This window comes from Cupressus sempervirens, chromosome 8 (genome assembly GCF_028749045.1).
Source record: "Cupressus sempervirens isolate cs-2001-9-10 chromosome 8, ASM2874904v1, whole genome shotgun sequence".
NCBI classification, from domain to species: Eukaryota; Viridiplantae; Streptophyta; class Pinopsida; order Cupressales; family Cupressaceae; genus Cupressus; species Cupressus sempervirens.
The window spans coordinates 677,795,463-677,821,430 of NC_143125.1; positions in this window are offsets into that span (position 1 = coordinate 677,795,463).

The window sequence follows — 25,968 nt, forward strand, 5'->3', positions numbered from 1 at the left end:
TGTGATCTGCAAAAAGTGAGAGAGGTTATTGTAGGTCTCTACAATACAGTCCTGTAGGAACTAGAATCACATCCATACCTCACACGAGCTCTGAGATATGCCCTATCAAAGATCACAGCCCTATGGCATTTAGTGACCCTTAGGGACATTATAGTTTTGCATGCCCGAGAACGTTCAAGTGCTGAAGGGGATAGGAGGAGGTTAAGGATAGAGATTACTTGGCCACCCAAAGCTAATGGAGTAGATATTTTTATCCCATGATGAAAGGTGAGAGAGATTTGGCAGTTGGAAACTTTGTACTAGCCAATATTGCAAGTTTCAGCATCAACCGAGATGGCATCGTAAAATGAAAATAGAGTTTGATCTCCAAAAAGTGAGAGAGGTTATTCTAGGTCTCAACAACATGGTCATGTAGAAACTAGAATCACATCCATACCTTGCACAAGCTCCAAGATATGTCCCGTCAAAGATTGCAGCCCTATTGCATTTAGTGACCCTTAGGGACATTCTGGTTCAGCATGCTTGAGAACATTCAAGAATTGAAGGGGATAGGATGAGGTTGGTGATAGGGTTTACCTAGCCACTTGAAGCTAATAGAGTAGAAAGTTCGATCCCACGATGAAAGGTGAGAAAGATTTGGTAGTTGGCAACTTTGTACTAGCCAACACTGCAAGTTTCAGCATCACCCGAGATGGCAATGTAAAATGAAAACAGAGTGTGATCTCCAAAAAGTGAGAGAGGTTATTGTAGGTCTCTACAACACTATCTTGTAGGAACTAGAATTGCATCCATACCTCACATGAGCTTCAAGATATGCCCCATCAAAGATCACAGCCCTATGGTTTTTAGTGACTGTTAGGGACATTCCGGTTCAGCATGCCCAAGAATGTTTGAGCACTGAAGGAGATAGGATGAGGTTGAAGATAGGGTTTACCCAGCCATCCAAAGCTAATTGAGCAAATAGTTTTATCCCACAACCCTTTTTCCACTAAGTTGCAAATTTGAGCAACTTTTATAACTTTCAACAATGCAACTGTGCACAAAAAGTGCATTTTTTACATTTTTCACTTGATTCCAATTCTATGACTTAGAAAAGTTTTGGACATAGTAAAATGTCAAAGGAATCTAGGAATATAGATAGTTTTATGGTTATTTCCTAAAAGTTGCTAATGCAACTTTGCAATTTTTGCACTTTTTGGAATTTCAACTAACCACCAACCTAAATGAATCCTAATCATTCCAAATGATTATTATAGACTCAAAACCACTAAACCAACCTACAAAAGTGCAAAAAATAGCAAAGTGCAAAAATTTGCTAAAGAGCAATTTTTGTAAATAATAGTTGTCAAACTGAACATGAGGTTGTATGGTGTTCCAACCATCAAAATGGAAGTTATAACTACTTTAATCCATGTACTTAATATCCCCACATGTGGAAAAGGTCATTATACAGATGGTGGACATCATTGGTCAATAAAAAACTTAGATTTTATGCCTTTTTTTACTATTTTTAGAATTATGTATGGCCTGTACGGATTTTTGGTGGTACAAGTCTTATATGGTTGGATATATGGTTGAGTCAAGATTCCATTTCAATTGGTTTAAGGTCTTTATCTTGTATAAAAAAAAAGTTATATCAGTTTTAGTATAGGTAGGTTAGATTTACTCCAAATTTGAGAGTTTCAGCAAGATGGAATCCTAACTTGTAAACCCACCATGAGATTTTAATGTCACTTTGTGGAATACAAGTTAGGAGAGGTTTATTTGAGATGGAAGAGATTTAGGCTATAGGAACATGGCATCTATTTTTACCAGCATGCTGTAGCCTGAACATAATCTTATGTCTGGTCTAGATTTGAACAAAAAAGAAGGATCAGGCTCCTAAACTGATTAATCTGACCCAAGTGAAGTATGTAGAAGGAAAATTTTGATATATAGTAGATATCCAAGGGTTTGAACCAAGTATTTGAACCCATTTTTTTATGTTTTCCTTGTAACCCAGCCTAAACTGGCCATTTAGGACTATGACACAAAGTGGGCATAACTTGATGCTAGAGCTGAACTGTTGGTTAATATTTTGGAATCTCTTAGGTGATGTTGAAGAGTGTTTAAAAATGTAAAAATAGTAGGGGATCCTTTTTATGGTTTGGTATTTTGACCGTTAAAACTAGAAATTGTCCTAGTAGGAAGTGTTGGTAACAGTTTTCTATAATAACCATTTCCATCTAAAAATTCAAGTGTTGAAACTGTTTAAGAATTATTTTCCTTTGTAGGCCTATTGGTGGTAGGGAGTTCCTAATTGTTGATCCAAGTTGTTTGAGTACCCTAAGTTTGAGGGTTGGGCTTGTGAAGTGGAGTCCACTTGTAGGGCAGAGTCTCCCTATATTAGAAGTCCATTGGATCCTTAGTCCTTGGTGTCTTCAATGAATTTATCTTCATAGAATGACCTTCATGCCCCTAAACCATTAAGCAATGATGATGAACATGAGTAAAATTATGAGATTTGTGCCTACATGTTACAATGAAAAAGTCATATCTATTTTGAAATTAAGAACATTGGAGGTCCAAGACATTAGGTTGTGATGTAGGAGCATCATATTCTTATCAAAGGCACATTGGAGGTCCAAGTCATCACTAAGTTCATGGAGAATCTCCTAGAGACAATTGGACAATCCTTCAACCAATCATGGCATTTGAAAGCATAAAAATGTCATAATGTTGTATGATATCTTGATGGATTTCAATGTTGGAAAAGTTCTAATTGAGCCATTGAATAGGATCTATTGATTTCATAGGGTATGAGAGTCCTTTTATAGGGTCCTATAGGTTATCATAACCTTAGCATATCATTTGATAAGTTAAAAGATTCAAAAAGGTCTTTAAAAACATAGTTTAATAGTTAAAAAAATTTAATCTTGAATGTAACGGCTACATGGGCATTTTGGAGGGAAACTCCATAGTTTAAATTTTATGAAGGAATAGGAAGTGATACCAATTGGAGTTGGTTAAGGGGTTTATTTTCTATCTCCAAAGTCTATAAATATTTGTTTTGTATGGACTGTAAACACAGATTGTACGAATTGTCTCAAAAAAATAGAAGGAAAGTGCTTGGTTTCAAGAGTAATTTGAAGATCTCTTTGCTTTGTGAGTGCTTCCACATGTTGGAATGATTGGTAACATCTTAGAAAACATGTTTTGAGATTCTTTATTTAGTTTAGCATTCAAACTTGAAGTTTTGTTCATCAAATTTCTGTACTATTGGCTATAGCAGTCTTATTTCTAAGCATTTTGACAGTTTTTTGCATCTAATCATGGTCATTCCATGAAATTCTCACTATTTCTTCATGGAATTCCATTATCTAAATTCTAAAAATATTTCTAACCATGAAATAAAGATATAACTTGAGATTGGTGGCCACCAAATCAAATAAAGTTGTGAAAACAAGGGTTATTTGGAGGGGACAGTCAATTAGGAAGAGATTTTCCTTAAGGAGGGCAGTGTTTGTGAGTTGATTCATGTTTATGGTGATAAAACATAGATGTCTAAATTTTGAATTAGTCCAAGAAGGCTTGGCATGTGTGAGATTGGTGATGCCCTAGGAACAAGGGTTTTGAGAAGGTGAATTGGGGCTTTTGGGGTTAGGGAACCCATAGACTAAAATTGAGAGTGGATTTGTCTAACTAAATTCATTTTAGGAGACTATTCAAAGTTTGAAGTCCATACATTGAGTTTTTTCTATATTTTGTTTTGTAAATGCACTATTGCTTCATTGATGAAAATAGGGGCAGTGTGTAGAATCTCAAATATTTTCTAAAGGAGTTGCATCTAATTCTTACATATGTTTTAGACAAGAATAAAGGGTATCTAGAAAGGTCATTTATTCAAGGAGTCATTCAAAAAAATCAAAATTTATCCATCATTTTGTCTTGCTGCTGTCACAGACTTGTGAAAATGCATTGACAACATTTGGGTGAATTATGCATTTTGGCTTGCACAGTATGGAAACTGAAACGTGTTGATGGGAACATGCTAGATAGGCTAGAAGAAGCCTATTAAAGCCTAAAAACATCCTAGAGTTGACTGTCTATGGGATTTTCCCACCAGGACCTAGAAGGGTCACTTGGCACATTGTTATTTCTAAGGTCATTAAAAATTGTAATGAGTTTAATCATGGAAATGTGATCTTGTTTTGATCATAGATTGATCATATTATAATCAAAGCATTAATGTAAGCCTTAATGGCATTATTGAGCCTACAAGGTACCTAGGGGTCACTAGGAATGGATTTGGATTGATCCTAGGTTAGGGGTGGATAGAGAATACCTATGAAGGTATTGAATAATGTAATAAGGCTATCAAAGCCTCTAAAAGATGTAAAAGGCACTAAAATTGCAATATTTTGTAAAAATAAGCCAAAATGGGCTTAATCGAGTCATGTAAGGGGTCCAAAGGGAGGTTTCATTTGGTTTTGAGAGTCTGAATGAGTTTAAAACCTCATTCCCATGTGTGGGAGACAAGTTTGGATGGTCAAAATTGATTGATAGTGTAAGATTTTTGAAGTTTGAGCAATGAATGTATACTTTTCCCTAAAATTTGAGTGCATAAAAAAGGGTATGTGATTCTTCAAAGGTGGATTTAGTGTTTTCTCCAAAAAAGAGTTGCATTTTATGTTGTAAGTCATCTAATATAACCAAATTGAAGGTGTTTGAACCATTTTTGGGTTCTAGAGATGTTGCAAAGTAAGATTTCTAGAAAGCCATAGGGTAAAGGGAGTAGAAAGGAGGGTTTTGTAAAAACCATCATAAAGTTGATCATGAGACCAAAAAAATAGAAGAATCCTTGCATTTTAGTCATCTCTTAAGACTTTTTTGGGTCATGGGAGTTCCAAAAGTCAAGGGATTGTGAGTTGCTTTGTAAATGGCCTTAAACTAGGCCTAGTTGGCTGACTGAAATAGCTAGTTTTGAGTGATATTTTACAAAACAAGTGTAGTTGGTTTTGGAGTATATTTTAGAGTGAGGAAAAGGGTATTTTAATCACCCAATATTTTAGGAAGTTCTATGGGAAAGTTTGGAGAAAACAACAAATTAGTGACTGGCAAGGGCTAGTTGGAACAAGCCTAGAAGAGGCAAAATTGAGAAAGTGTAAGAGATGAGTTGCTGAGAGTGTGCAAGGAGTTGCAACATGTTAGATGGGATTTTTTGAGATGATCAAAGTTATTGGGGCCATGGTATAAAGCCAAGGATGAGTTTTGGTATGTTGGAGGCACTAGGGTACTCTAGGTGCATGGTGAATAATGTGAGTGTTTAGAAGACAAACTGAAGATTTGGGTTATAACCTCTTAGACATGGTTGTAGGAAGATGTTACCAAGTCAGAGGCCTCCTCTTGAACCCTAGTAGAGTCTAATTCCTTGGGTAGATTCCAAGAATACAAGAGAATCCTAGAATTGAGTTGTGGTTCCTAGGGGAATATAGGAGGACTTTGCATCAAACACACACACTTGTTGTATAGTCACGGATATTCTGATCATTCATGAACTTGAACAACACCATGTTAGAAATATTATTGTGAAAAAGGACTAAAAAATAGAGGGAAATGGCCATCAAATATGCATGATTTAAATAGCTACATTAAATAGCCCTTTACTTCATAAATCGCTTCAACTCAATCATTACATTGTACAAACAAACTCATCATATGTCACTTGAACAAATTGATCATGTACAAAATGAGGAAAAAATTCACAAAATTAAATCTTAAAATGTTACAATAGTATTAACCTCATGGATCACACATGGGATGAATATACATAATCAAGTATTAACCCTTTCCAACATTCCAACTTTATGATAATAATGAGTCAAAGTCCAACAAATTGGAATGCAATGATTGCAAGTATTCTTGGGTATTCTAAACTTTCACTTATTAAAACGACTAATCTAAAAATGGGACCTATTAAAGAATCTAATATAGATTCAAATAATGTATCTAGATTCTAAAAAAATCAAAACTAAATCTTATCACTTACACATCATAACAATACGCTCCACCTTAGTCATGTCGATAGTCTTGGGGAAGAGGTTGTAACATTGTATTTGGATCCAATTGATCACTGTTTCTCCCTCTCCCTCTCTCCCTATTCAATCTAATGAGCCAAGTGGATTTGCTCAACATTTTAATGTCTTAAGTATTGCCTCATGGTTTGACTCGCAAAATTTCCAAAGAATCTTATTATGTGGTTTTCCACCATATTTTATCAAGTGGACATTTGATGCGACAAAAAGGTTTGAATAATGAAGAATCTTCCTCTCTGTTTGCCAATCCTCGAATAACCACAAGTTAGGGTTCTTCATAGAATATCATCTAAGCCATGTGCCTATTACAACCACTGCATCGACATGGTACCATGCAAGTATAGGTGAATGAATGAATGTTATGTGAACAGATATAGAAACCTATTGAGAAGTATAATACTTTGCTTGCACCTCATTTTGTGGTTGTAGTGTGTAGTTCTCTGTGAAATCTACAACTGAAAAAATGGTATCTAGTAGAAATGTATCCTTGCACAACTTGAATTGCAAATCTAGCCATCGAGCTCTAGGAGTATACTCGTAAATAATCTTTTCACAAAAAATCTTCATGAATTCATACATTGGAATCTTTTCAATGACTAAATCACATCTTTTACCATGTTTCCCATCTTTTAGAGCATATGTCACTGTCTTAAATTTTTTGTAATCTACTATTTCATTTCCAATTGCATGTGTACTATCTATATGTTGACAAGTTGATAAAAGTTGCAAAGAACCACAAAATAAGCACATACCATCCAAGAATGATGTCTTGTAAAATTGTTGGCCATCCCCTATTTCACATAAAATTTTGGATATGAATTCTCTTGAAGATCTTGGTGGCTCATTTATGTCACAATCCTGCAAAACAAATTGAGAATGTAAAACTATGCATATATGCCTATAACTATCAAAATGGTTAGAAAATTCAATATGTATCCTACAACAAGAAATTGTGCATGTTTGATTTATCTTCACATAAAAAGGTTTACCCATCTCAAAAAATCTTTGACTTATTCAAATTTGAGGATACATACCAATAAATTTTCCAAAAAATTGTGTCTGAGTTGAGTCCAAAAAATGTTTCGCATGTGAATCACGATTTTGGCTACCAATCCTCCTTACAACATCTCTTTGATTAGGGGAAAAACGTGTCATTTTTCCAAAAATATTCGATCAATGATTTCAAGACTTCACTAATTTCTTTATCATTTTGTGGTAGTCTACCGCTAAATGTCCATAACTCATTTTTTGTTGGATCTTCCAATCTCTCACACCTTAGCATGACTCTCCTTAGAGTACCTCTACCAATTTTTAATTTTTTGCTTATCTTTCTTATGAGTCAAGCTTTTTTCATTTGGCTACTTAGTATTGTAAATGTAAGTACTCGTCTTGTGATATTACTATCTTTGGTGTGTGATTTAGAACCCACTTTGTCATAAGCACTCATTGGATTCTTTAAAATATTTTTTTCATTTTAATCATCCATCATTCTTAGCCCAAGAATCTTCATGATAGGCCTAAATTTCAAATTCCTCATCATTTAAACAAATAATTGGCATTGACTTGTAATATTTAATTCTTCAAAAAATAATCTCCACATACGATTAACTTTTCTTTGACAAGTATGCTTGCTAATCTTGTAATATTTTGGTCTTCTAAAATGAATTCTAGAAGGTGTTATAATCTTTTCCATTCCCTCAATATTTTGAACATCAACATAAGGTTTATTATATTGCATACCTTGAACCAAAGATGATGTGCCTTGACAATAAGATGCAAAAGATGGAATATCACCTACTTGATGTGTTGATGTTGTGCCTTCAACATGACATGATGGAGTGTATATATCATCGGATCTACAAATCAATGTCTCTTCAATATGAGAGGACAATATGACTTCAACATTGGAAGATGGTGTAGCGGACAATATGACTCCAACATTGGAAGATGGTGCAGTGAACAATATGACTCCAATATTGGAAGATGGTGTAGCAGACAATATGACTCCAACATTAGAAGATGGTGTAACGAATGATATGACTCTTACATTAGAAGATGGTGTAGCTTCACAATTCAATTGTTTTCTTAAGCGTAGCAGTCTCATTCATTCTCTTTGTCTTTCCAATTCTTCCTCTTTGTTTCTTTGTACCGATGGTTATTGATCCTCTTTGAAAGTCAATTCTTCATTATTTCTTTGCAATTTTCTTTTCTCATGTAGTAATTTCATTTTATCTCTTTTAATTGCCAAATCTCTCTCCCTATCCTCATTTGTTTGAGTTTTTGGTTTCTTTCTTGGAATGATGATGATTTCTACATGTCAAATTATTCAAATATATGAGTTACTTAAAATGTGTAAATTACAAATTATTCAAATACATATAAAAAATTATAATTATTTGAATGAATACACAACATATATCAAATGACTTGTCAAATTTCTAACCATTTCAAAATAACATTTCATTCAAACATACAAATTTCAATTAATTCACTATATATTAAACATGTCAAATTATAATCAAATTTGTATCTATATATCAACAAAAAATATTTAAAATAGATTGCACTAACCTTTTTTATACAAGGAATATTCAAAAAGTCTTCAAATCACATATCCAATGATTGAATTTGATGTTTTCTATGTTGAAACCTGTGATTTCTATCAAAATAACAGAGTGCGTAATAGACCAAAAGCATAAAATGGATGAAATGGGCCCCATAGTTGCTTTTTGACCATTTTTAGGTGATTTAACATAGTGTGTATGCACTATAAAGTGCATACGTAGTATAAAGCACGTACACTATGTGAAAACACATCACTCTCCATCCTCCCTACTCTCTTCCATCCCCTACCCTCCCTCTCTTCCTACTCTCTCTCCCCTCTCCCATCCTTTACTCTCTCTCTGGCTCTCCCTCTCCCACCGCCTACTCTCTCTACCTCTCTCACCCTCTCTCGTCTCCCACCCCCTACTCTTTAGATCTCTCACACACACTCTTATCCCCCCACTCTCTTCTTTCACATCCCCTACTCTCTACATCTATCACACACACTCCCATCCCCCCTATCTCTCTCCCTCTCCCTCTCCCACTCCCTCTCCTACTGCCTACTATCTATCTCTCTCAAGTTCTCTCTCTCCCTCTCTACTCTCTCTCTCTCTCCCATCCTGTACAAGCTCTCTTTGCCACCACCTACTCACTCTCACACTCTCTCCCATCCCCTACTTTGTCTCTCTTACACACACACTCCCATCCCCCCTCTCTCTCTCCCTCTCCCACTCCCTCTCCCACTGCCTACTTTCTCTCCCCCATCCCCTACTCTTTCTCTCCTCTCCCATCCCCTACTCTCTCTCCTCTCCCATCCCCTACTCTATCTCTTTTACACACACACTCCCATCCCCCCTCTCTCTCTCCATCTCCCACTCCCTCTCCCACTGCCTGCTTTCTCTCCCCCATCCCCTACTCTCTTTCTCCTCTCCCATCCCCTACTCTCTCACACTCTCACACTCTCTCCCATCCCCTACTTTGTCTATCTTACACTCACACACACACTACCATCCCCCATCTCTCTTTCCCTCTCCCACCACCTACTTTCTCTCCCCCATCATTGTGCTCTCTCTCTGCCACCCCCTACTCTCACACTCTCACACTCTCTCCTACTGCCTACTATCTCTCTCTCCCTCTCTACTCTCTCTATCTCTCTCTCTCCCATCCCTTACTCTCACTCTCTCTCTCACATCCCCTACTCTCACACACTCTCCCATCCCCTAATCTCACTCTCTCTCTCCCATCCCGTACGAGCTCTCTCTGCCACCACCTACTCACTCTCACACTCTCTCCCATCCCCCCCTCTCTCTCTCCCTCTTCCACTCCCTCTCCCACTACCTACTTTCTCTCCCCCATCCCCTACTCTCTCTCTCCTCTCCCATCCCCTACTTTGTCTATCTTACACACATTCCCATTCCCCCTCTCTCTCTCCCTCTCCCACTCCCTCTCCTAGTGCCTAATTTCTCTCCCCATAGCCATACCCTCTCTCTCTCTCTCTACCACCCTCTACTCTCTCTCACACTCTCACACTCTCACACTCTCTCCTATCCCCTACTCTCTCTCTTTCATAGACATACACACTCTTATCCCCCCATTCTCTTCTCTCCCATCCCCTACTCTCTACATCTATCACACACACTCCCATTCCCCTATCTCTCTCCCTCTCCCTCTCCCACTCCCTCTCCTACTGCCTACTATCTCTCTCTCAAGTTCTCTCTCTCCCTCTCTACTCTCTTTGCCACCACCTACTCACTCTCACACTCTCTCCCATCCCCTACTCTATCTCTCTTACACACACACTCACATCCCCCCTCTCTCTCTCCCTCTCCCACTCCCTCTCCCACCACCTACTTTCTCTTCCCCATCCCCTACTCTATTTCTCTTATACACACACTCCCATCCCCCCTCTCTCTTTCCCTCTCCTACCGCCTACTTTCTCTCTGCCACCCCCTACTCTCACACTCTCTCCCATCGCCTACTCTCTCTCTTTCATAGACACACACACTATTATCCCCCCACTCTTCTTCTCTCTCATCCCTTACTCTCTACATCTATCACACACACTCCCATCCCCCCTATCTCTCTCCCTCTCCCTCTCCCTCTCCCTCTCCCTCTCCCTCTCCTATAGCCTACTATCTCTCTCTCTCAAGTTCTCTCTCTTCCTCTCTACTCTCTCTCTCTCTCCCATCCCTTACTCATACTCTCTCTCTCCCATCCCCTACTCTATCTCTCTTCTACACTTCCATTCCACCTCTCTCTCCCTCCCACTCCCTCTCCCATCACCTACTATCTCTCTCTCTCTCACTCTCTCCCTCTCTCTTTCATCCCTCTACCATTACCTACTCTCTCTATCTCTCTCCCCTCTCTCATTCCCTACTCTCTCTCTTTCACACACACACACACCCATCCCCCCTCTCTCCTCTCCCATCCCCTACTTTTTCTCTCACTCACTCTCCCTCTCCCACCTCCTACTCACTCTCTCTCTCCCCCTCTCTACTCTCTCTCTCTACTACCCCCTACTCTCTCTTTCATTTTCACACTCTCTCCTATCCCCTACTCTCTCTCTCTCTTTATCTCTTACATTTCTATCCCCCCTCTCTCTCCCTCTTCCATCACCTACTCTCTCTTCCATCCCCTATTCTCTCTTGAGCTACCTTTTCTTCCCCCTCTCCCATTCCATACTCTCTCTTTCACACACATGCACTCCCATCCTCCTCTCTCTTCCTCTTCCTCTCCCACTCCGTCTCCCACTACCTACTCTCTCTCTCCCCCATCCCTTACTCTCAATCTCTCTCTTCCAACCTATACTCTCTCTCACACTTCCTCTCTCTCCCATCCCCTACTGTCAATCTCTCTCCCCCATCCTTCACTCTCTCTTTACCACCCCTACTCTCTCTCACACTTCCTCTCTCTTGCATCTTGTACTCTCTCTGCCACCCCTACTCTCTCAAACTTCCTCTATCTCCCGTCCTATACTCTCTTTTCCACCTCTACTCTTTCTCACTTTCTCTCTCCCATCTTGTACTCTCTCCCCTCTCTCATCCCCTAGTTTATCTCTATCTTTCTCTCACACACACACATAGTCATTCCCTTGCCCCCCCACCTAGTTCTCTTTTGTAATTTAGGTATTGATAGTGTGTGTGCACTATAGTGTGTACACACTATAGCATGCACACACTACTAGGAACACAAAGTTCAATAGCGTGCATGCACTATAGGGTGCATGCGCTATTGAAAGCTTTGCATTAAACCCAAGCCTAAGGATTCGTTTTGCCTTGGAGATCCAACCCAAAGGTTTGGAGTTTATAAACAGGTCTGAGACATGTTTTCTAGCAAACATACCAAAAATGATTGCTTTTTCTTGTGTGCTCCCCTTCAAGATTCCTCGTGGTTGGGTATCGATAAGATCAGGTTACATAGCATTATAGGTCTCTATATTAGCTATCTAACCATATTATTTATTTTTAATTTGAACTATTTCAAACATTTCATCTATAATTTCTTTTGAATGTATGTTCATTTTCTGTCAAAAACCACCATGTACTAATTGGGCTATAGATTTTAGCTCATTCATCGAATTTTGCAACAACTTAGTTTTTTAGAAACTAGACTCCATTCTACACACTTTGAAAAAAAAAATTGATTTTAGATTAGTTTTCAATTATTTCTAGGGGGAGCACATAGATATTTTACATTTTTGGGATGTGTTTAGTTAAAATATTCATTAAAAAAAAATATACATTATAAAATTACTCAAAAAATCTAGGATAAACTACATAATGTTAAGTAACTTTTGACCAAAGCGATTAAAGAATTTCAAAATAAAAAGTTAAAATTTTAGGGGGACCACACTTTGTACTGTGTTATTTTTTTTGGAATAAATAGTACCACTTTTTGTGGCCCCCTTTTTTAGGACCTAAAACTAAACCATTTTGAAAAAAAATTAGTAGTTTAGAAACTACATTCAAAGGACTGCGACTTTTGTTTTTGTCATATCTTAAAATTTTGAGCATAACTATCTTCAAATTCTTGTTGACTTTCAAAATTTACAGATTTCAGGACAAAGATGTCCACTTATACCCCCCTTTTAGCACCACAACTTGGTGCACTTACCCCAGGAGCATTTCCTACAAGAGCATTTTCCTATGCAACTTAGTGTTCTAAGTTGGTGACCACATGTACAAGATTTTATAACCCTATTGAGAGGGAAATATGAATGACTAATAGGAAGGTCTTTGAAAAGATAAATTTTGGAAGTATGATAAAAGATTTAGGCATTCCCTATAACAAGGTGATGGTGAAACTTTATGTAGAAGTTGGGCACAAGTATTCTAAGAGGCGTAAAGATTCCTACCTCAACACCATTGCAAAAAATTTCCTCAAATCCAAAAGGCAAGTTCAGTCTCATTTTCCCAATTAGATGAAAAATATTATTTTAAGGAGCCAATGGTAGATGAAATTACTTTTTTAAATAGGGTAATAGGGAGCCCTTGCTCTGAGTGTTTTGAATTTTAGATGTGGAAGTTTATTTTAATAGTGTATATGAAGAAATAATATACACATTGGGTTAGCATAAAGAAATATCACCTACATGATAAGATAGAACGGTTCCCAAACTAATGGAGTGTGTAATATCTCCTTTGTGTTACTATACATCATTATCAACCATAGAAGATTCTTTGAAGATTTAACCAGACAACAAATACATTCCATTTGAGCCCTATCTACAAATTATTTCCCCAATTAACTACCAATAAGGGTAAGAAATATTTCATATTGGTGGGGGAGTTTTTTCTCATTAGCCTAGTTAAGGAGTTGGAAGGAAAACAAAATATGAGGCTATCTTAGAGGGACTTAATTTCTCCCTAGGGTTTGATAGTATTTTTTCCCAAGTTAAACAATTCAAATACTTAAGAATTGGAAGCTTTCATAAAGAACCCCTATGACTTCCTAGATATCACTTTGACCTCCTTGTGTTTCTATAAATTTTTCATAAAATGGATACATTAAATTTTAAGTAATTAAACATGGGGAAGAAGGTAATTCATGTAAACCACCAATTGTTATTAAAGGTGTTGATAAAATCATGAAAGGTTTTCACTTCCTAACTTTCCCTAAAAGGACCTAGTTTGATAGTAAAGATTTTTTAAGGCAAAACTTGTATGATGCCTAAATCTACATTCACAAAGCCACATTGGAGAACTTCTAGGAATATTGATTTTGTCGAGGTATTCAAGAAGAGTTTGACTGGCCTAACTTTGTAATATATTTGATTCTTTGGGGTCAATTTGAATATCCCTACTAGGGAATAAGAAGATGGAATTACCATTGATCTTGAATTTCATGAGCTAAAGGATAAAGGTATTCCTAAGGTGGATTTGAGAAAGAAGGGTACATTTGATTTAGTGATTTGAACCACCCCTATAATAAAGAGGACAATTGATTGGCTTGAAGGAAAGTGTAGAAAGAAAGGTGCACCTATTAGTGAAGAGATATATGCTATCCCTTTGATCCAGATGAAATTTTTTATTACTTAAATAGTTATAGATTTGAGCACACCTATTGACCCATAAAATAAGTATACAAAAAGTGGTGGAGATGGAAAAAAACTTGGTGAAGATTAGGTTAAAGTTTAGAGTGTATGTTTAAACTAGATGAAGAAAGTAATCCTACAAAAATTAATTAATTCAAGGAAGATCCTAATGTAGTATATCAGTAGATCATAAAGGATAAACTTATAATGTCTAAAATATAAATCTCCTTCTCTCCTAGCCCTACTACCCTGGACTTGTGACCCTTCTATCTATATCAACCATCCAATAGGAGTAGGAAATGTAGGTGATCCTAGATCTAGTCTCAATTCCCTTGTTTGGTTAATTCAAGAGGTAGAAAATAAGAATAGGAAAGTAACTTCAAGTTTTGATTTGCTTGACACCATTTCCTTTCTTTTTAAAATTTCATGTAATCCTAAAATGGGTAAAAGGATGTCTAGGGTTGTTGAAAAAAATACTAGACATAGTGTGTTGGAAATAGTTAACCCTGTAAGAGTTGTAAATATGGATTCTATCATTGAGGTTTGTTATAATATTTTTGATATTTTATATGTGACCTCCTAATTTGAGGACTGGGGATTATCATTATAATTTCTATATCAAGGACTTGAGTGGGAAAGTTGAAGAGATAAAGAAGAAAAATTATGATTTTAAGATAATTTAGCACAAATCCAACCTTAAAAGGGATTCATGATCTCTTTCATCAAATCCATCAATGGAGAGGCCTCTCATTCTACCCTGATCCTCCATGAGATAGAGGTATTTTTTAAAGGTGAATTTGGCAAAATACAAGCTTTGGCCAAATGGGTTAAGAAGATGTAAGAATAGGGCATAACACACTTAACCATCCTTAGAAGTATATACATCAACATTACCAACAAAATGAAAGCTCTATTTCAAGAATTATAGAAGATGAAAGAAGAAAAAAATAGTTTGTATATTTTCATGAATTTTTTTAATACATGTTATAGACCAAGCCTATAGTGTAAGTGATTGAGAAGATAGCATACAACTCCGCCAAAATTTAGGCCTCCAATTATATTCTACTAATTGGAGGCTTTCTCTATAAAATGAATTTATCAACTATATAAATAAAATCCTTGGTGAATATATTCATAATTTGGTTACTATTAAGGACAATTTCAATCCTCTAGATGTGGATTTGACTGATGAATTTGAAGAGAAATTTATTGAAATAGAGGAAATCAAGAAACATTATAATGAACTATGTCTAGAGGGGTTGAGAAATTTCATAAGGGTGATACAAAGGTGTTTGAAAACTTAAGTAACCTTTACACAATCCTAAGAGCTCTGAAGGATGAAGATACAAGTATTCCTAAGGATGTTAGAGATGCAAAAAAGGAGTTTTCAAAGTAGAGAACCAAGCTAAAAGTCACTTTTATCCATGACTATGATAAAATCAAGACTTATGTCAGTAGGTACTAGGATTATCATCAAAGAGTAATGGAAACAAAAGAAAAAAAGGGAGCTATATGAGTTGATGCAATAGGTGTCTAAGGCTCTAAGGTTGTGAAATCTAGAAACTCTTCATAAGTTTAATTTTTAATTAACTTTATAGAAACTTTATATTTTAATTTTAACGGACCTAAGTATAAGTAAAAGTTCTTGAAAATCATTACTATTTGATGTTTTAAGTATGGGATCATTGATATTTTGGGTGAAATTTGATTAAATCACAAGGTCAACTTTAATTTCTATTTTATCTCATACTTTACTATTGATGATAAACTTTAATGCAACTATCATATTGGATTTTTTCATAGTTTTTCTTTGAATTAGAATATGTGAATTTATTTCATGTTAGAAGATAGAAATAGATGACTATGTTGAAGTGTTCTCTATGTTTATGTGTGGAATGAATGAGACTCGTATGTAAATTATTTCCTATTGGAAATACTATTTTTTTGGACCATCTTAGCTTTAATTATCCTTTGAATTCATTAAATAGCTTTGCAAGCTTTCTGATTAAAACCTTGCCTTATTACTTTTATGTCAAACCCAATCTAAAGAAGAATTAAAAATAGTGTTAATTATATAGAGGTAGCTACCACCTTTGAAAGTAAGAAAAGAATTGATCAAAAATGGATGTTTCTTGATTGATTCAACTTGTGTTACATTTATCATCTTGTTTGGGTGCCCTAAAATAGAGTTAGGTGATAAATTTGTAAATCAAAAAATACTAAGAATGGCTTGACAATTGAATGGATCAGATTGATCAAAGTTTGTTGTATATCTAAAACTACAAAAGTAATATCTATAAATAATTTCAATAGAATTAAAATGCATTTTTTGGGGATTCCTCTCTAGTCTTAGTTTTGTATGTGTTATATTCAAATTACTTCCATAGAACTAACTTTACATCATTAATGTTCTCAATTTACAATAAAAGTTTCTACACATTTTCACAATTAATGCAATCACTTTTTATACACTAGACATTGAATTCATCTGAATCAATTGATATATCATATAGGATGGACTTCACAAATTGTGTCATACTTCCAGGGGCAACCCTATCTTTATTAAATATTCGTAGATTTTTTATATGATTGTTAATATAGATGAAAATTACCATGATTTTCACAACAATGAATTTCATGAAACTTATTTACATGTACAAAGAAGGTGCATAACCTGTCAAATATTCTCTAACCCTTTTTTACATATGTAATTTTTTTCTTGGATGCATCAAACAACTCATTCTTTGTTGTATCAATAAAATGTTTTGGATGTGATATTTATCTACCAATTTCTTAATCTCTCATCTATATAAATTCTCTTTTATTGGATGAAACATGAGAGCAACTAGTCTAATATTTAATGACATACAACTTCAAAAATTATGTCTTTTTCAAAAATTAAACAAAGAGTTACACTATTATTTGAATTATTTTCATTTAACATATTTCTTCTATGAATACATCTTTGAATGGTTCTTCTAGAAAAATTTAGTAATCCATAACTTGCTTGATCTCTTCTTCTATGTGTCAAAATCTTACTAGAAATCATATTCATTAAATCTCTACTTATAAAAACAAAATAAAATCCTTCACTTATCATGTTAATAACTATCTAATCATCAAGTATATTTTTAGGTACCATTCCTTTTACCCTCCTAATATTTTCTTATTATTGTGACCCAATAAAGTGAAAACTGGTGTCATTTCTCTTTTTGAATATCCTAACAATTTATTGTGTTGTTCCTAATAAATATTTAGTCTCAAAATATGTGTCCCACATTTTTTTATGTAACATAATTATGATGTCAAGTACCATTTCTTTAGATTAAATTTTACTAAAAGGATAATCTTCATTCATTTCTATTAAAACTTGCATGCCAAAAAAGTATTTGAACTATTACAGATTTCTTCCCCTATTTGACTTGCATCTTCTTCAAAATTAATAGGTTCCTCTTCAACACAAAAAAACTTGTCATCAATTACATTTGGTATGACCTTTCATTTTGTCATCCCTCTTTTAATTATATTCCATTCCTCTATTCCTTAGACTTCCCCTTGTGAAAAATATTAAAATAGATAACTTTGGTACTCCTTGATAAAAAGATCACTTTCCCAATATGTCATCAAAAAGAAATAATTTACAAGTCAAGCAGAGACTTTACAACCAATCTATTTAATTTGATTTGGATTTTAAAATGGTATAAATAAAGACTCCTTTATATGAGGAATTGGAACACATGCATCCATGCACACAAGGTCAACCCCTACATGGACTTGGTTGAGTGGGGTCTAGTTGAGTGGGACTCAATTAAATCGTACTTGGATAAGTAATTTGATATAGCATGACATGCAACAATTACATTACCAAAATCTATATTATTGCAGAACAATAAATTTTACTCTATAATTTATCTATTAAATTTTGACAAATTAAAAAATTAAAATACACTTTTATATATCTTAGAATCATGAATCTAGTTATATATTTTTTTTATAGAATTTTGATTAAAAATATTTTATTTATTAAATATGTCGTGCCTGTCTGGGAATCCTTGGTACATGAGGATAATACATGCACTAAGTTTTGTTTTTTAAATAGAATTTACCTACTACAATGCAAGGTGACTAAGTGCAATAAATAAGGATCAACACAAGATAAAATCTCAAGGAACATGGCATAATAACATATCCAAAATGCAAGTGAAAATCATTCTAACACTTCTAAGAATTCCCAAGGCACTAACCATGTACACAAAATGGGGAATACACACATCCCCAAGAATAAAAAAAGAGTATAAATAAGCATCTACAATTCACAAGAGGGAGATACTATACTATCTAACCCAAGAAAGAAGTTCTTTTTAAGCCCAAAGTAAATATACCTAATATGGTTAAATATATAAGTTCATTTCCAACTATCCATAAAATAATAATAAAAAATAGAAAGAACCCTCAAAATATTTTGAAAAAACAAAGAAATCATGGTATAAGTCTAAGGAAAAACAACATGGAACATCAAAGTAGAAACCTAAAATTTGGCTAAGTCTGATGACTTTTATAATCTAGAATCTTTACCTTAACTCCTAGAGGGATGGAACCCCTCTCAAATGAATCATCACATATATAAAATATATCTTATCAACTTATACTTAGATGATATAGTATATACACAAAAAGGTCCTAAAATAGGTTTGGAAGGCAAGTTGAGCACCCTAGTGAAAAAATCAAGTAGCTTAAAACATCATCCATCATCTAAAAAACAAAGACGACAAAGGATGAGCATAGATGAAAACACTACATAAATGCAAAATTGTAGACACCAAACTTTGGAGATGAAAAAATGTAGATGAAAAATATATTGGTGAACATAAAAATGACACTTTCAAATGAGCTTAAAGATGATAAATCATAGGTATACATGACAAAACACAGGCTCCAATTTGCATAGATGAAAAAATATAGACAATAATCCACTACAATGCATTTGAATTCTCAGGCTAGAGGTAGCACAAATGACATTCTCCAAGTGGAGATGAAAAAATAGAAACCTAAGTAAAAATGTAAGAAGTAAAAACTAAAACTAAGATAGAACCAAGGTATAACTAAATAATAACAACCTCCACATCAAGGAGTACCAGAGACACACAAAGCAAGGCAAAAATTCACTTGAGAGAAATAATAAGAAGAAAGACAACCAACATACATAACATGTACATCATACTATTCTAATCAAAGAAAATAAACATCCATAAATAAACATGTACACAACAACATCACAATAAAAGGAGAACACAAGTAAAGAAGTAGCTAAAATAAAATAACTGTGCTAATTTCCTCCAACCATAATTGCATCATGAGACCTTAAGGACCCTAACCATACCCTCGAGCATAAAATATCAATATGCTAACAAGATTATCGGTGTTACCTAATGAGTTCCAACTCACAAATAATTAAATAAATACTATCAATGAAACATGAAACATCCAACATGCTAATCTATCAATCCCTTTACTCATCCATAGTATTGTTATGGAACATCAACGGAGAAATAATATCTAGCATTATGACAAAGGAAAGTAATAAGTAAATATGCTAAGAAACTACATAAACTCAAGGGAGAGTAGCATGCCCCAATGCAATAAATATAAGTGAAAATAATATTGAAACATGGAGAATATTCAACATGACAGCCAAAATCTAAAGTGCATGCCAAGTAAATTCATAGCATAGCAAGGTCACTACTCAATACATGTCACTACTTTTCACTCTTTCAAAGAAAGCTCTATATGGAGCCAACTCTATTAAATTTTTGCAATACACACTATTAAATGTGACCTATTTAGAGGATTTAATTACCCTATTAGGACTGGTTTTGTCAAAGTACTTTGATCATTCCATTCAAAATGTCACCGAGTTAAAGGATTTACAAAGACTGTTAAACCTTCAAAATGAATTTTTGGTCAACTTCTATTAAAAGAATTTGAAATAAAAGTTGTTTACAATGATTACAAAGAAAATAGTAGGTTTTATCTATGTGACTACAACTCACTTTTTTATATGTTCAGATCTTTGTTTGGTCCTTGTGCTAACTTAGTGATAAGCTCTCCACATCCTTGTCTTTTTTTTTTTGGTTCACTTGGCAACCCTTCAATCAATCAACCTTCACCTCTCAACAAAACATAATCCATCTTTCTTAGATTCACTTATCAATATTAGAAATATCTATACAAGCTATCTTCTTTAGCTTTGCATTCACTAACACACTCTTATATTCACCCGCTTGCATCTCTAGTCCACCTCTATATATATGCCTTGCTCATACACACTACACTTGCACTTTTTTTGGCTTTGTACCTCTTTAAATAGGCAATTCTTGCTTTACCATTTTCTACAATCACTGTAGAACTTAAGTTTTATGATCAAGTTCAACATGATTCATTATATCTTTCCATCTTCTCAATCTTCCTTTAGAAATGTCTCTAGAATTCATCTGTTAGGTCTTTACCTAATCCTTGCCTTGAATATAATGATCCAAGTCATCAATCTTATCCTCAACACAATTTATATCTCCTAGGAAATCAATTAAGTTAGTTGGGAATCTTGATTTCCTCAAAATTTATTCTCAACACTGTTACTTGGCAATCTCTAAATTTTAATACTCTATTATCATTGAATTACTTGATAACTATTAAAAATTTAGCTCGACATCAACTATCTTTCTTGGTCGATACTCATGCTCAATCAACAGTGGATTTTCTTAATACTAACTGTGGCTCAATTGACACTAGCATCACTTAGCATTCCTTAACTTTTACTCTATTACTCAGCTTAACTTATCTTTCTTGATGTGAACAATCCTTTTGCTTTACCAAAGTCTATCTAATAAAATGTCCCTTGTAACTTCCTTTTCATAACTCAACCTTTTGTCTATTTTTTTCAATTTCAAGATTCCAATAGTAACAACCAAACAAACATAGGAGGCTTAAACAGGATTCTCAAAATAATACAAGTAGACACTCAATCAATTACAAGTTAAGAGTATGGCTCTCTCAAGATCCATCAAGTAGGACGATATTAACTAGTCTCAAACCACACATCTAAAATCTAAAGCAAAACCAAGACATCCATAAAGTAGACAAAAACTCAAGAAAAGATCATAAATCAAAACCAAGCTCTATTGGTCCCATCAAAAAGAGCATAGATCCCAAGGTGATCTAACATAAAAAAAATATGATACCAACTAATGATGCTAATTATTGCCTCTATTTCATGATAGTTTTTAAACACTTTTTTAATATTTTGTTTCATTTTCATCAAGACATTCATGGATTTATGTTTACCTAAACCAATGATTAACCTATGGGTAGATAGTATGTCATATTTTGCCAATATCATATATATGATGTATTATTTCATATAATTATCAAAATGTGTATTCTTATAGTTTAATTTAATTTGAAAATGCATATTTGCAATTATCTGCACATTATAACTAACCTATTAGCAATGAAGTTGAAAGATGATTGGAAGAATTCAAAGATGAGCGTGAAGATAGCCAATAACATTCAAGGAGAAAAGAATGCTAAGGTGTAGCCATGGTGGAGGGAAGTCATATCAGCTCCAAAGGACATGATAGTGAGTATGGAGGAGCTATGATGGCTTACTGCATTCTCTACATTTGTTCCTATGGCAAGCGGATGTTTAGACTTTATGATTCCTGCCTTAAGCTATTATCTCTTATTCCCGCCTTGAGTTGTTATTTTTCTTCTTTCTCTCCTATAGATTTATAGCTAGGTTGTTTACTTTTCTATTTTAGAATAAATGTTGATCTCCTATATATAGGAATTAGACCAAGTGTGTTAGTTTAGTTAGAAGAAAAGAGTTTATGAGAACAAACTGTTAACTTTTACAGTGAGTTGTGTATTTATAGTTCTATGTGTTGTTTCCATGTAATGAATATCTAAAATGTAATGAAATTTTTCTTTTGGCTTCTATCTTATGTTAGTAGTTTAGTTGAAGCTAACCAAAGGGGCCCACTTGGAAGGTGTATTAGATTAGGATAGTATAGATTTATTTCCAAGCATTTTTAGTATTGTGAGTAGAAGTTGTAAGTTCCTTCATGTAGCATCACACTTCGTGAATGTTGATACAGCATATGTGAGAACAGTTATAGTGGATGGACTGAGTTGGAATATTTGTTAACCTTTCATTGTATTTCCAATATTCATAGAGTTAAGTGTGTTAGTTTCCTGCAGCAATAGTGTAGGCTCTTTTCCTTGCATTTTACTTTCCTGCAACATAAGCCTAGTGACTCATTAAGAGACCTAGTGCACATACTATGCCGACCATCTCAATTATAGTCCCTGGGTTGACAAGATTAAATGCACCTCATAGTGGAAAAATAGTCCTTAGATTGAATACATTATTCCCAAGCATGGCCTAGATCATGACTATGATACACCAATTGTGAGGTAGACCACCAACATCCATAAATTATCCCATAAAAAATGCACATCCCAAAATCTAACAAGGATCTCAAGATCATGAAAACATCATTTTTTTGGAAAAATCTAACAAGGATTCAAAATCAGCATTTTTAACTTAAAAGGGCACTTTCAACCCAAGATATAAAATACTTAAAATGTCTTATGACCATTCTAACTTATTCAACATACTCTTTGAACTAAATAATATTGAAACCTCAAAATCTAAATCATGCCAAAAATGGCAAATGACAAGCCCAGGAGAACACGCAAAATGATGCAATAAGAAAAGGGTCAAAATCAAACTTGGAGTTTTGCTATGAAAATAAAACCCATTAGTCAAAATGTATGCAAGAAAACACTTATCAAATAAAATTCCACTTTCATTCACTTAACAAAAATTCCAGCAGCATAATGGTATAAGAACTTGCATTTTAAAATGTGAACTTCATTTAAACACAATCAGGCATGGAAAGAGATCAAATAAGTGGGGAAAAAGAATAAATACATCCCACATAATGATTGTAATAAAATAAATGCAATCAAACAAAGAAATGAGAGAGGAATGAAGAGCCCTACCTCTCAAATGGAGAAAAATGTGAAATGAAGAGAAATAAATGAAATCAACACCAAATTAATTGACACATTTGACAAATGGGAGTAATCTTGACACAAATCCAATGAGCTACTCTACATAAGAATCCATCAAATGGATCAAACCCAACAAGAAAAATTCTAAATTTCTCACTAGAGGGTTTGAGAAATTTTTGCTCTCCAAATTGAAAAGTCAAATAAATTCTAATTTCTCATTAAAAGTCACTTTTTCCCCCCAAAACCAAAATAAAATAAAATAAAGCCTCTTGAGACAATTAAATTAAAACTCTGAAAATCAACACAAACTCAATGTGGGTTAATTTAATCAATTTCTATTAAATAGAATAACTTTATAGAAACATTACCAGGAAAAAAATAAAATAACTATATAATAATTAAATTTAGAAAAATTAATTAAGATCCTCTTATGTGCCAACTATAGGAACTCTAATGCACAAACACCACTAGTCTTTCACAAATTCATAATGAATCCTAATTTACCCACAATGTACCAAAGAAATAATATGATAATTAACTATGGATACATCATCCCTATAGAAATGATATTGAATTAGTATTAAAGGTTAGAACTACTATCACCTATGTCCACTATAGGGGATATAGGTACACACTCATGTCCTTAAACTTAAGATGAATGTACCCGGACATGTTCAGTAAACATATAAAGATCAAGAGTAGACACTCATAATATATAATAGCCTAAGCACATATAACACAGATAATAATAATGAAAGAGAATGGGACACCAAGTAGATTTTGCAAGCAAGAGTGATGCAACACTAGGCTTGCTCCTAGCCCAACTTTCTCTAGGGTCTCTTTAGGTCTTTCTCCTAATCTAACATGGTTTCTCACTACCCTACTCTCCTTAGGATCTCATCTATGAGGTCTTACTCCCTTTACCTAGTGAACACCAATTAGATAGAACAACTTCTTACACTACTTCCTAGGCTTGTATTATCCCTCATTGCTTTCTTTTTACTAGTTCAACAATTTGCCCCAACATATTCAACTACCACATCATATAGAGATATAAATATTTAGGAAGGCAATAGGATCCTTTCCAAGACCTATAATTTATTTTTCATTGAATCCCTAATCAAGTTCCAAGAAACACAACAAATGCTTCTAAATAGGGCTACAAGCAATTAGGCCTACATTTAGTGTAAAACTCCAACAACTTGAAAATTTCCTTAACAAGGTGGAAAAATAATCTTTGATTAGATACCATTTTTCAAAGATTTAAAATATTTTTGAGGTCTTGGGCTTCCAAAAAATATATATAGTACGACCTACAATTGTGCCTAAAAATCAAGGCTTAAAAACATACAAAGCCTATCTAACAAGATGTATATTTTCCCCTTAAAGAATCCTTCATTATTACCTTTGATTATAGTTGGGACATCAAAACTCATGTATCTCCCACTTCCCAAGCTTTTATTAAAGCTATCAATGCCTTCAATCCCTCCTTACACCTTTGCGACTCACTGTGATCCCTAGCCATGCAACTCTGGCTTGCCTAGGGCATCTCCTTGAAAATGAATTCCTTGCTTTCTAGGGCCCATCCATCAATATACAATACGTAAATGAATTCATCTCCCTCATCCAAAAATTCCATGTAGATTCCATAATGGGAATAGGATCTATGACCCCATCTTTCCAAGTTACCTGGTTTAGGACACCAAACTAACAAGATACAAAAGAATTTTAACAACTAACTAGAAGTCTACAAAAAAACAATCTAACACAACACAAAATCTTAAAATGAATTACTCCAACACTTCCATGGGCTTTAGTCCTAATTTCAATCCATTAAAATACTAGGATGCTCAAAAACCAAATACTGTGACTATTATTCCTATGATCTAGTCCATACACACACCTTCACTATTAAGCCAACCCCTTCAATAGATTAAGTATGGCCTTAAATAATTGAACAAGACTCAAAGCCAATGGTTTTAGATAGTTATGAAATCCAATGCATGAAGTTTCTCGTATGAAACAAAATGTTGCCAATGACATCATTGACAACTTTTTAGTAGCTTTTACATCTTTTTGAATTTTCCATTCAAACTTGATCCTAAACCCACCCAAATTCACCAAATGCCTATCTAAGGTTTTAAAACATTAAGATTTTATTTTAAGTCCTCTTTTTGTCCAATTTTCCATCAAAATCACCAAATTACCCTATTGGACCTAATATGTGCATACCTACAACTAAGAGCAACTAAGGGCTATTAAAGCTTCCTATTCTAACACATGTCAACTTAGGACTAGGCTAGTCCCCTTATTACACTAATCGTGTGGCTAGGAGCACTACAAGACAAAACAAATTAGGAACCCTAGGTCTTCCATGAGCCCTACCTAGGTGCTCCTGCACTATGCACCCCCATAAAGGAAAATTATATCATTCCTATGGACAAATAGATCTATTGAAATGCCCACCTTATTGAAGTCTACCTCTTCAATCTAGTTGACTCTAAATCTAGTTTGTGACTCTACTTGAAGAGGTTTTCTGTGTACACCTTATACCTAGTGGTCTTCTTGACCCTAGAGTCCAACACCTTCTCAACTTCCAACTTGATTAGTGAAGGCACCACTATAGGTTCGAGATCAATACTAACTCCACAATCAGATTGAGCAACCTTAGACAATGGATCTTTAATTTTAACTAAGTCTTGCACATTGAAGATAGGAGAAATACCTAAATCTGATGGCAAA